The following is a 9,586-nucleotide window of genomic DNA, read 5'->3' as shown; positions in this document are numbered from 1 at the left end:
TCGCCCCTCACCAATTCTGTTGGCCTAAGCAGTTGTCTGGTGAGATGATCCCGACTCTCATCTTTAAGGCTACAACTACTGTATTTGTCTATTTATTGTTAAAATTAGGCATAGAAGCATCCAGAGCCAGGGCCAGGTAGGTGCCTCATGCCTATCATCCAGCACTTTGGGAAGCCAAGGTGGGTATATCGCTTGAGCCCAGGAATCCAAGACCAGCCTGGGCAACATCAGGAATCCACTCCCCCCACACACCATCTCTACAAAAAATACAAAAAAATTAGCTGGGCATGGTGGTGCATGCCTGTGGTCTCAGCTACTTGGGAGGCTGAAGTGGGAGGATCGCCTGATCGTGCTGAGATCATGCCATTGCACTCCAGCCTGGGTGACGGAGTGAGATCCCACTTTGGAAAAAAAAAAAAATCCAGAGCCACACCAGTGGTTATACTGAGCACCAACCATATTTTTCCCTTGCACGATTGTATGCAACAGTGCCACCTGCTCCTGCTATTTAGCTATCTCATAGCTTCCTGCAAGTTAGACCTCCCTTGGCACGACTCTGGCCTTACCGCTAATTTCAGTAAGTGCACCTCCCTTGCTTCTGATGTTTAACCACTGCTAACCAAAACTGCATTGCTTGCAGACAGCCTGGTTCTGTAATAGCATGTCCACCATCATCCCTGACCCAAGCTGGGTAAGAGGATAGTCACCACTGAGTATCTCAAGGATTCTGATGCCCCTTACCTTCCAGTGGAAGGTAACATAAATATGTTAGTGGGAGTTTTTAAACTTATGGTGTATCCATTTCAGCATTCTCCCTTATTTATGTCCTTCAGTTCTTTCCTCCACTACCTACCATGGCACCTCTGGTACTTCTTCACTTAGTGTGGCCATCGAGATTCCAAGAAACTTCCAGGAGCTCTCATTAGCACCAGCTCTGGGGTTCTTGACAGGTTATTAAATCCTGAATCACAAGAAGATTGCTACCCTTTCAATAAACTATCTATTTTTCAACTTTGTGTTCTATCCCCTTGATTTAGCACCCTCAGGAACCAATCCCAAGCATACTCTCCAAGCCATATCTTCCCTTTTGTATTTAGTCTCCTTCCTTAGCTGGCCTAGCACATTCCCAGTGTGCTATGCTGAGATTTGTCTTTAATATTGGTATGGTTATAGAAAGGGAGGTTGCGGGTGGGGTAGGTGGGCAGGTAAGAGAGAGATAAGCTTGGTCTTTAAAGGCACTTGCATGATCTAAATTTTCATCATGCCCTTCAATAAAGGGGTTCCATTATCTTCTGACAAAAAGGAGGGATCCCTTCTGTCAATCCAGTAGTTTCAGGGAATTTGGGAGTTCAAGGTTTTTATATACATACACCCAGATAGTCTCATCTCAAATCATGGGGCTCCACATTGATTTTGACTGGAAGTTTCACTGCTTTTATGATTAAGTCTTGAACCTGGTCCTCCTTTCTGTCTGGGCTTTGGCTGCAAGACATTAGGGTCTCCTTAAATGCTACCCAGCAGGCCCTCTGGCTTTCATATTTTGCTTTGAATTGGTCATTAATTGCTCAAGCCTGACATTTCCTCTTCAACTAATCAATAATACTCCACAGTAGCCACAGAACTCCATTGTCCTCGTAGGATAGTCTCTCTCACGCCTTCTAGGCAACAGAGATAGGACACCCAACAGTGCGTCCCCACCCACCATCTCCCTTCCCACTTCACCACTGGCGAATTTTTTTTAAATTGCTTTGTGACAGCATGCTGGGGGCTAACCATACTTCACCTATTATCAGTGATGGTGTTCTCATTGCCAGGTAGCTGGCGAATCATCCAGCCCCCAAATCTCATATTAGAATCTGGTTCTTAGGACACTTGTGGAACCAATTGTCTTCTATTGTGTCCCCTGGAAACACACTCTGTGATGAAAAGCTGCATATGGAAGACCTGTTGGGAGTGCTTTCAGGAGACGCACCTGAGGGAAATTAAGAGGGCAGAGTCGGTGAGGATGATGCTAACTTACAATGCGGTTGTCACTGAGGCCTCAGTTAATTCAACAGAGAGCTCTAGAACCAATATGGCACTTCAGAGTCGCACAAAATTAAGGCAAGGGGGACAGACCTTTGTACATCCAGTTATCAGCCTCAGACCAATGCCTAGCAAACTGTATGAGGCTTTTCCAGTGAAAGACACATCCGTGGGCTGTTAACCAATATTCTCAATAGCAAGGTACATTGGCTCTGGACAAAGGATCTGGGCAGAGCACCAGGGTATCCATTATACCCAGTTCAGAGTTACCACTTGGTCTCTGCCATTCCCCAGTCCCATTAACCCTATTTGTCAGTAAAGAATTCAATGTCATGGCAGTATTACCCAGTCTGAGCCTCAGCTTACACAATATAGCTACTAACAAGTATGTCAAAGATGTGACTGTCCCATTAACCAGTGCATTTATTTTTACCAAAATGAAAAGTGTTCTCTAGACTCTGCTAGGGTATATAGTCAGGCGATGGGCTGTGAGTTTATACATCATAAATCTATTCTAACATTCTCACACCCTTGAGCTTTCTGACCCCTTCTTGTACGCCAAGGGAGTTCTGATATCTTCACGTTATTTCAGAAGCCATCTTCAAATTCAGGTGTTAAAGAACTATCCCAGTAAACTCTTAGACTAGCTCCATAAGTACTTGGCATAATATTGAGCCCAGATCCATGGGTGAGTATCAACATGTGAATGAATGTAGCCTTATATTTCACCTTATATTCACAAGCTCTCAAGGTTTTTTCTACTTGTGTTCCCCTCTCCCCCTTTCCTGTCACTATTTAGTAGGCAGATCTTATGATTCCTTTGCAGATCTTACAGGAACTAAGCTACTAGGGAGTTATCAAGACTAAGGAAAAAGCATAGTCACTGGAATTGGGAATCAGGTAGGGATTTGTTCACAAGGAAAAGGTAGAAGCAGAAGCTCAAGTGTAGCTAGATTTTGCTATTGAGAGAGGAAACACAAACTATGTTACCACCCTGGGACAACCTTCTTTCAATGTTTGCAAAGGCTGCCTTGTAATGAGTGTTCTCATCAGCCCTAGTTCTCCTAGTGTCTTCTCAGTAACATTACTAGGCAAAAGTCCATTTAGTGTGAATCCAGCACAAAATCAGAGCTGGTCTAGCAACAACAGTGATTTCAGATGCTGGGCTAGAGGGCCTTAATTTTCCTTAACTCAGAACTGGATTGATTCCAGAGCCAAAGGACAGACTGAGTTAGAGGTGGGTAGCTCAGAGATGTAGAGGCATAACACAGAGTGGTTTAAAGCCTGGGACGGGAAATAAGGTAGAGCCCCAATTCAGTTCTCAGCTCTACTATTTAGCAGTTGAATATCCTTGGGAAGTTACTGAGCTTCTCGAAGTTTCACTTAATTATACTCATTTGTGGACTGGGGATGATAACACTTATTTCAATGCGTTGCAGTAAGATCTAAATGAAATATTACCTGTGGAGTACTTAGAATCACACTCAGTACAGAACTACAGCTCAATCAGTAGTAGTTGTAGCAGCAGTAGTAACTGTTCTTACTATTAGTGGTGAGGACAGAAGATGTTGGAAGCAGAGAATCAAGCTATTAATTTATAAAGAGGGTAAAGAGAACTGTAATCTCTGACCTAACAACAGGGAAATTCACAGGCCAATTCCTAGAAAATCAGGGAAGGGTTCTAAATGCCCCACAGACCTGACAGTCCCCTAGCAGAAGGCAGCATGGTGCAGAGGGATGAGCACACCACCCCAAGTCACAGATGTCAAGAATCCCAGAAAAGCAACTTCAACTTCAATTGCTGCCTATACATTTTAAGATATATGCGAAATTGCCAAGGGGTTGATGAAATAGGTAATTTAATACATGATTGGAGTATAAATTGATATAATCCATTGGAAAACAGCTGAGTCATCTATTAAGAGTCTTAAAATGTTCACGACCCAATAAATCCACTTCTCATAATCTAGCCTAAGGAAATAATCCCAAATATGAAAAAAATCTCTATATGTAAAATGTAATTTCCTCTTATTTATTTATTTATTTATTTATTTTTGAGACAGAGTCTTGCTCTGTCGCCCAGGCTGGAGTGCAGTGGCCGGATCTCAGCTCACTGCAAGCTCCGCCTCCCGGGTTTACGCCATTCTCCTGCCTCAGCCTCCCGAGTAGCTGGTACTACAGGCGCCCGCCACGTCGCCCGGCTAGTTTTTTGTATTTTTTTGAGTAGAGACGGGGTTTCAACGTGTTAGCCAGGATGGTCTCAATCTCCTGACCTCGTGATCCACCCATCTCGGCCTCCCAAAGTGCTAGGATTACAGGCTTGAGCCACCGCGCCCGGCCATTTCCTCATATTTATAACATATTATTTATAATAGAAAAAAATCCAAAGGAAACTAAATATTCAAAATGAGGAAATAGTTAAGTAAATAATAATCAAATTATATGTAATATTATACATGCCTTTAACGTTATGTGTATCAAGTGCTTATAATATTGAAATATGCTTCTCATGTTAAATTAATATTGGTACATACATATCACAACTATGTAAAACAGAAACAAAAACTTTAGTCAGAAAAAATACTGAGAGGAAAATCCACATGTCCTATAAATCTTTCCAGGCCTACTAGATGCATGGCTAATTGAATTGATGTAGGTGAAGGACTTGATGCCTTAAACTAGGAGTGGAAAATGGATCTCTTCTCTTGCCCAGCACTAAAGGATAGATGGTAGCAGCATAGAGAACAGTCTGAGTAAGGTTTCTAAGGCCCTGGGGCTGGGCTCTGCTGGAAAGAGGATCAAGATTCATTGATAATGTCTGTCATGAGCAAATTAGAGGACAGTAACAGCGATTGCTTGGAATATTTGACATCCTTATATGACTCCTCTTTTAGATAATTACAGTGTAAGAAATCTGGGTAACTGCATGAAACTGTTATAGAGGAGATTCCCTTCCCTGAGAAGAAAGTAGAAGTACATGACCTCAGAGGTTCCTTCCAACCCTGAGAGTTGTCAAAGTATTTCAGAGCCTCACAGGATCAGAAAGGAAGATGTTTTGCAGGGACTTGGAACCAAAACGAAGTTTCAGAGCCCCTCAAAAGTCACAACGCAGTCACTTACTTCACAGACGTCATCCACAAACAGAACAGCATGATTATTGATTTATCACTCAGTCCATCATCCCAAAAGAAAAGTAGACAAAGGCCATTTCACACAACAGTTCTGAAGAAGTAATTTGTTTGTAGAGATTATGCCTCGAGTCTCCCTATCAAATTGCAGACATGTGTATATATGAGGTTTCCTGGCCTTCTGACTGGGTAGTAATCATCTTGTACACTTGACCCAACCTGAGAATTTCTGAAACTAAAACACAGAGCCCTCCAGCATCATTCAAATTCTTCATAGGTCAATGATATTCTCAGCTCTCTAGCCAGCATCAAGTTACTCAATTGAGTATAAATTTTTCCCTCCACGTTCAGTCAACGGCTAAGTTCTTCAAAGGAAATTGTCGAAAGCTGACATCATGTTTGGTTTGTAATGCAATGGCGACACTAAACAGCCCAATATGCTCCTCTCACTGAGTCTTCATGTCATGGTGGAATCAACACGTGTTTGGGTTCCAAGCAAAAGCTGGCCTGTGGCAGCTTGTATGGGAAGTGAGGCTCACCCCAGCAGGTAAAACATAACAAATAAATGTGGCTTAAAATAATTAGTACCCATGCAGAGCAATCCCTGCAGAGTGTTTTCTTAGACTAGTTGCTTGAAGCCTTCTTTTAGATAAAGAAATGGGCTGATGGGCAGGAAGAGGAGGCTTGAGATACAAGGCAAAAACGGAAGCTGGAATTTTAAGACATAAAGCAGGGCTAAGAAAAGCAAAATTTGGCCTCAAGGCCCCAGGCACCCTGAAAGGTCATAGGAAGTCAAAAGTTCCTCTGAATAATTAAAATGTTTTCACTCCATCTGAATGTCTTTTTGTGGTCCAACCACTTTCAATTTTCATTAAAAATTTTGTTTTATTTGCTAGTATTCTCCAACTGGTGAAACTTGCTGTGATCTTTCTTTTTTAAAGCGAGTATTTATTTTGATACTAAGGATAAATAAAGTATTGGCAAAAGTTTCCCCAGGCCAGGAGCTCTTGGGGGATTTTAGCTTTTGCCCATTGAGCGTATTTGCCAGAAACATTTGGATGGGTGGGATGGGCATGGCAGCCAGAAGTATTTTTGGCTCACAAGAGATTTTAACCAAGAGCTGTCAGGCCCAAACACATTCGAAATCCAAACAATGGAGTGCAAGCATATCTGGAGAACTGTCATAATCCACATATCTTAAATTTATGGAAAATACTTAATGGAAGAGCAATGATGCAAGTTGAATTTTAGGTTCACCAGATCTCAAGCCTTATTTTTGCTTTCTTATTTATAAAATAGGTATCTTTGGACGAAGGAGTATTATTCTTTCACACATTTCAACCTGGATCTATTTATGAGTATGTTGGAAATTGTTTTCTCTGCTTTCAAACATACTTATTACATAGAAACAGAATTAATCTAGGTCTCTCTTTTCATTTAATAGAGCTTGGGAGCCCTGATATCCATTCAATTAATTAATAGTGGAAGAAGAGTCCAAATAGACATTTCTAAAAGCTCTTCAGTATGATGAGCAGAGGAAGATAAGCATTTCATTAGTGCAATGACCACTTGCATCTAATTCTTTGATGTGCCCTAGATAAGCAACTCTAAATGTAATTACAAGGGCATACTTGGGAGATAGTTTCCAGCTGTCATAAATAGAGATGGCTCTTACGAGTTTTTTATTCTAATAACTTAATTCAAATTGATTCCCACGAAATTGACTCCATCTTCACATAAGAAAATATTTAGAAACCAATTAGCAGCAATTATGTGTCAGATAAATTTTTTGAACTACTCTACTGCCCAGATGTTAAAATATTCAGAATTTCATGTTCCAAAATTTGCTCTTGTGAAATTCCTTCTATAATAACAGAAAATTTCATAAAACCTGGAAGAGTGGAGAACATTGAAGCCCACTCTCCATTTCAGTTCATTTGATGCTTGTTTTCACTGTGTTGTCTCCCCCAACAAAACTTTTGAACACCTCCAATAAAGAGCACCATAATACGCTGCCTAAAAGCTCTGCTCTATTTTGGAGAGTTGGAAATTTTAGCAAATTTTTACACAGGCATCCCTCAGTATCTGCGGGGTATTGTTATTTTTCATTGATTTTACCCCAATTTTTTTTTTTTTCCTGAGATGGAGTCTCGCTCCGTCACCCAGACTGGAGTGCAGTGGCATGATCTTGGCTCACTGCAAACTCCAACTCCCAGGTTCAAGCGATTCTCCTGCCTCAGCCTTCTGAGTAGCTGGGGCTACAGGCATGTCCCACCACGTCCGGCTAATTTTTTTTTTTTTTTTTTTTTTTTTGTATTTTCAGTAGAGACGGGGTTTCACCGTGTTGGTCAGGATGGTCTTGATATCCTGACCTCGTGATCCGCCCATCTTGGCCTCCCAAAGTGCTGGGATTACAGGCGTGAGCCATGGCACCTGGCCTCCCCCAATATTTTTGATCCATAGTTGGTTGAATTCCCAGATATGGAACCCATGGATACAAAGGGCCAACAGCATATTAGTTTCCTGGGGCTTATATGCTATATGGATGCTATAACAAAGTGCCACAAGCTGTGTGGCTGACAGTTCTGGAGGCTACACGTCCAAAATCAAAGTGCCGGCAGGGCCATGCTTCCTCTGAGATCTGGGCCGAATCCTTCCTTGCCACTCTCTAGCTTCTGGTGGTGGCTGTCAATCCCCATTGCTCCTTTACTTGCTGCTGCATCAGTCCAGTCTCTGCCTCCATCATTTCATGGCTGCCTTCACATTGTCATCCCTCTGTGAGGAACCTGCAGATATGAAGGATCAACTATATATATTAATTCCAAACCTTCTTCCCTGTAATTTCCACCAATTCATCTATGCACTGTCTTCTGGAGTCATAGTAAATGGGCCTATTGAAATTCCCTTTTGCCAGAATAATCATCCAATATCTTCAACCTTTCTTCATAGTTTCTCTTTTCAATAAGACCCCATATTCCCATCATTCTTTTTTGGGGGGTTCAAACCCCAGCTTCTCCACTCACTTAGCTGGCTAACCTGGCAAGATACCCAGGGTGATTTTAGGTAACAGATTACTCACTAAGTTTTTCAAGTGGGACCTGTAATACCGACAGTGTACAGGGTTGTCATGAGGATTAAATAAGATACCATAGGTAGGATATGCTCAATGTTTCTTTTCCCTTCCCATTTTCAAGTGAGGGACCCATAGTCAAATGAGATAAGATACAGTGTTCAGAGCACCATTCTTCTGCTAACATAATAATATATCAATGCTTTAAATGTGAGTTTGTGCTTCCTGTAGCTATGTCACACTGATGACTATCATGTTGTGTGTTATGAATGGAATTGTGTCCCCCTCCAAGGGCATACCCTTGTTGAAGCTCTAACACCCAATGTGACTGATTTTGAGATAGGACCTACAAGGATGATTAAGTTTAAACGAGGTCATAAGGGTAAGACCCTAACTTAATAGGACTGGTGCCTTTATAAGGAGAGGAAGAGAGAGCAGAGCTTTCTCTCTACCTGTGTGTAATGCACTCAGGAAGAAGGTGTGGCCCTCTGCAAGGCAGGAAGAGAGCCACTACCAGAAACCAAATTTTCTGGCCCCCTGATTATAGACTTCTAGCCTCCAGAACTGTGAGAAAATAAGTGTCTGCTGTTTAAGTCATCTAGTCTGTGGTATTCGGTTATGGCAGAGTGAGCAGGCTGATTCAGAGTGTGGTACTGTGAAGTATGGGGACTGCTATAACAAAAACCTAAAAATATGGAAGTGGCTTTGGAACTGGGTTTTGGGACTATACCAAAGAGTTTTGAGGTGGTGTTAAAAAAAGGCTAGATTGCCTTGAAGGGATTATTGGTTTAAATATATATATATATAAAATATGACATATCCATATATATATGCATACTAAAATATATATATCCATATACATATGGATACTATATATATGGATACTAAAGGTGATATTACAGGCCTCTAATGAGGCCTCAGAAAGAAAAGAAGAGAGCTATAGGAAAATCCTCTATTATCTTAGAAAGTACAGCTAACCCCCGAATAACACAGGTTTTATTTGTTTGTGTCCACTTCTATGCAGATGTTCTTCTGCCTCTGCCACTCCTGAGACAGTAAGACCAATCCCTCCTCTTCCTCCTCCTCCACAGCCTACTCGGTGGGAAGATGACGAGGATAAAAACCTTTATGATGATCTACTTTCACGAATGAATAGTAAATACAGCTTCTCTTTCTTATGATTTTCTTAACATTTTCTTTTCTCTACATTACTTTATTGTAAGAATACAAGTATATAATACATTTAACTTACAAAATATGTGTCAATCAACTGCTTATGTTATTGGTAAGGCTTCTGGTCAACAGTAGGCTATTAGCAAAGTTTTGGGAGAGTGAAAAGTTATACAGAGTTTTGACTATATGG

Source organism: Mandrillus leucophaeus, unplaced genomic scaffold (genome assembly GCF_000951045.1).
Source record: "Mandrillus leucophaeus isolate KB7577 unplaced genomic scaffold, Mleu.le_1.0 Scaffold359, whole genome shotgun sequence".
Taxonomy (NCBI): Eukaryota; Metazoa; Chordata; class Mammalia; order Primates; family Cercopithecidae; genus Mandrillus; species Mandrillus leucophaeus.
The sequence above is the reverse complement of the archived record's forward strand: the minus strand, read 5'-3'. Positions refer to the sequence as shown.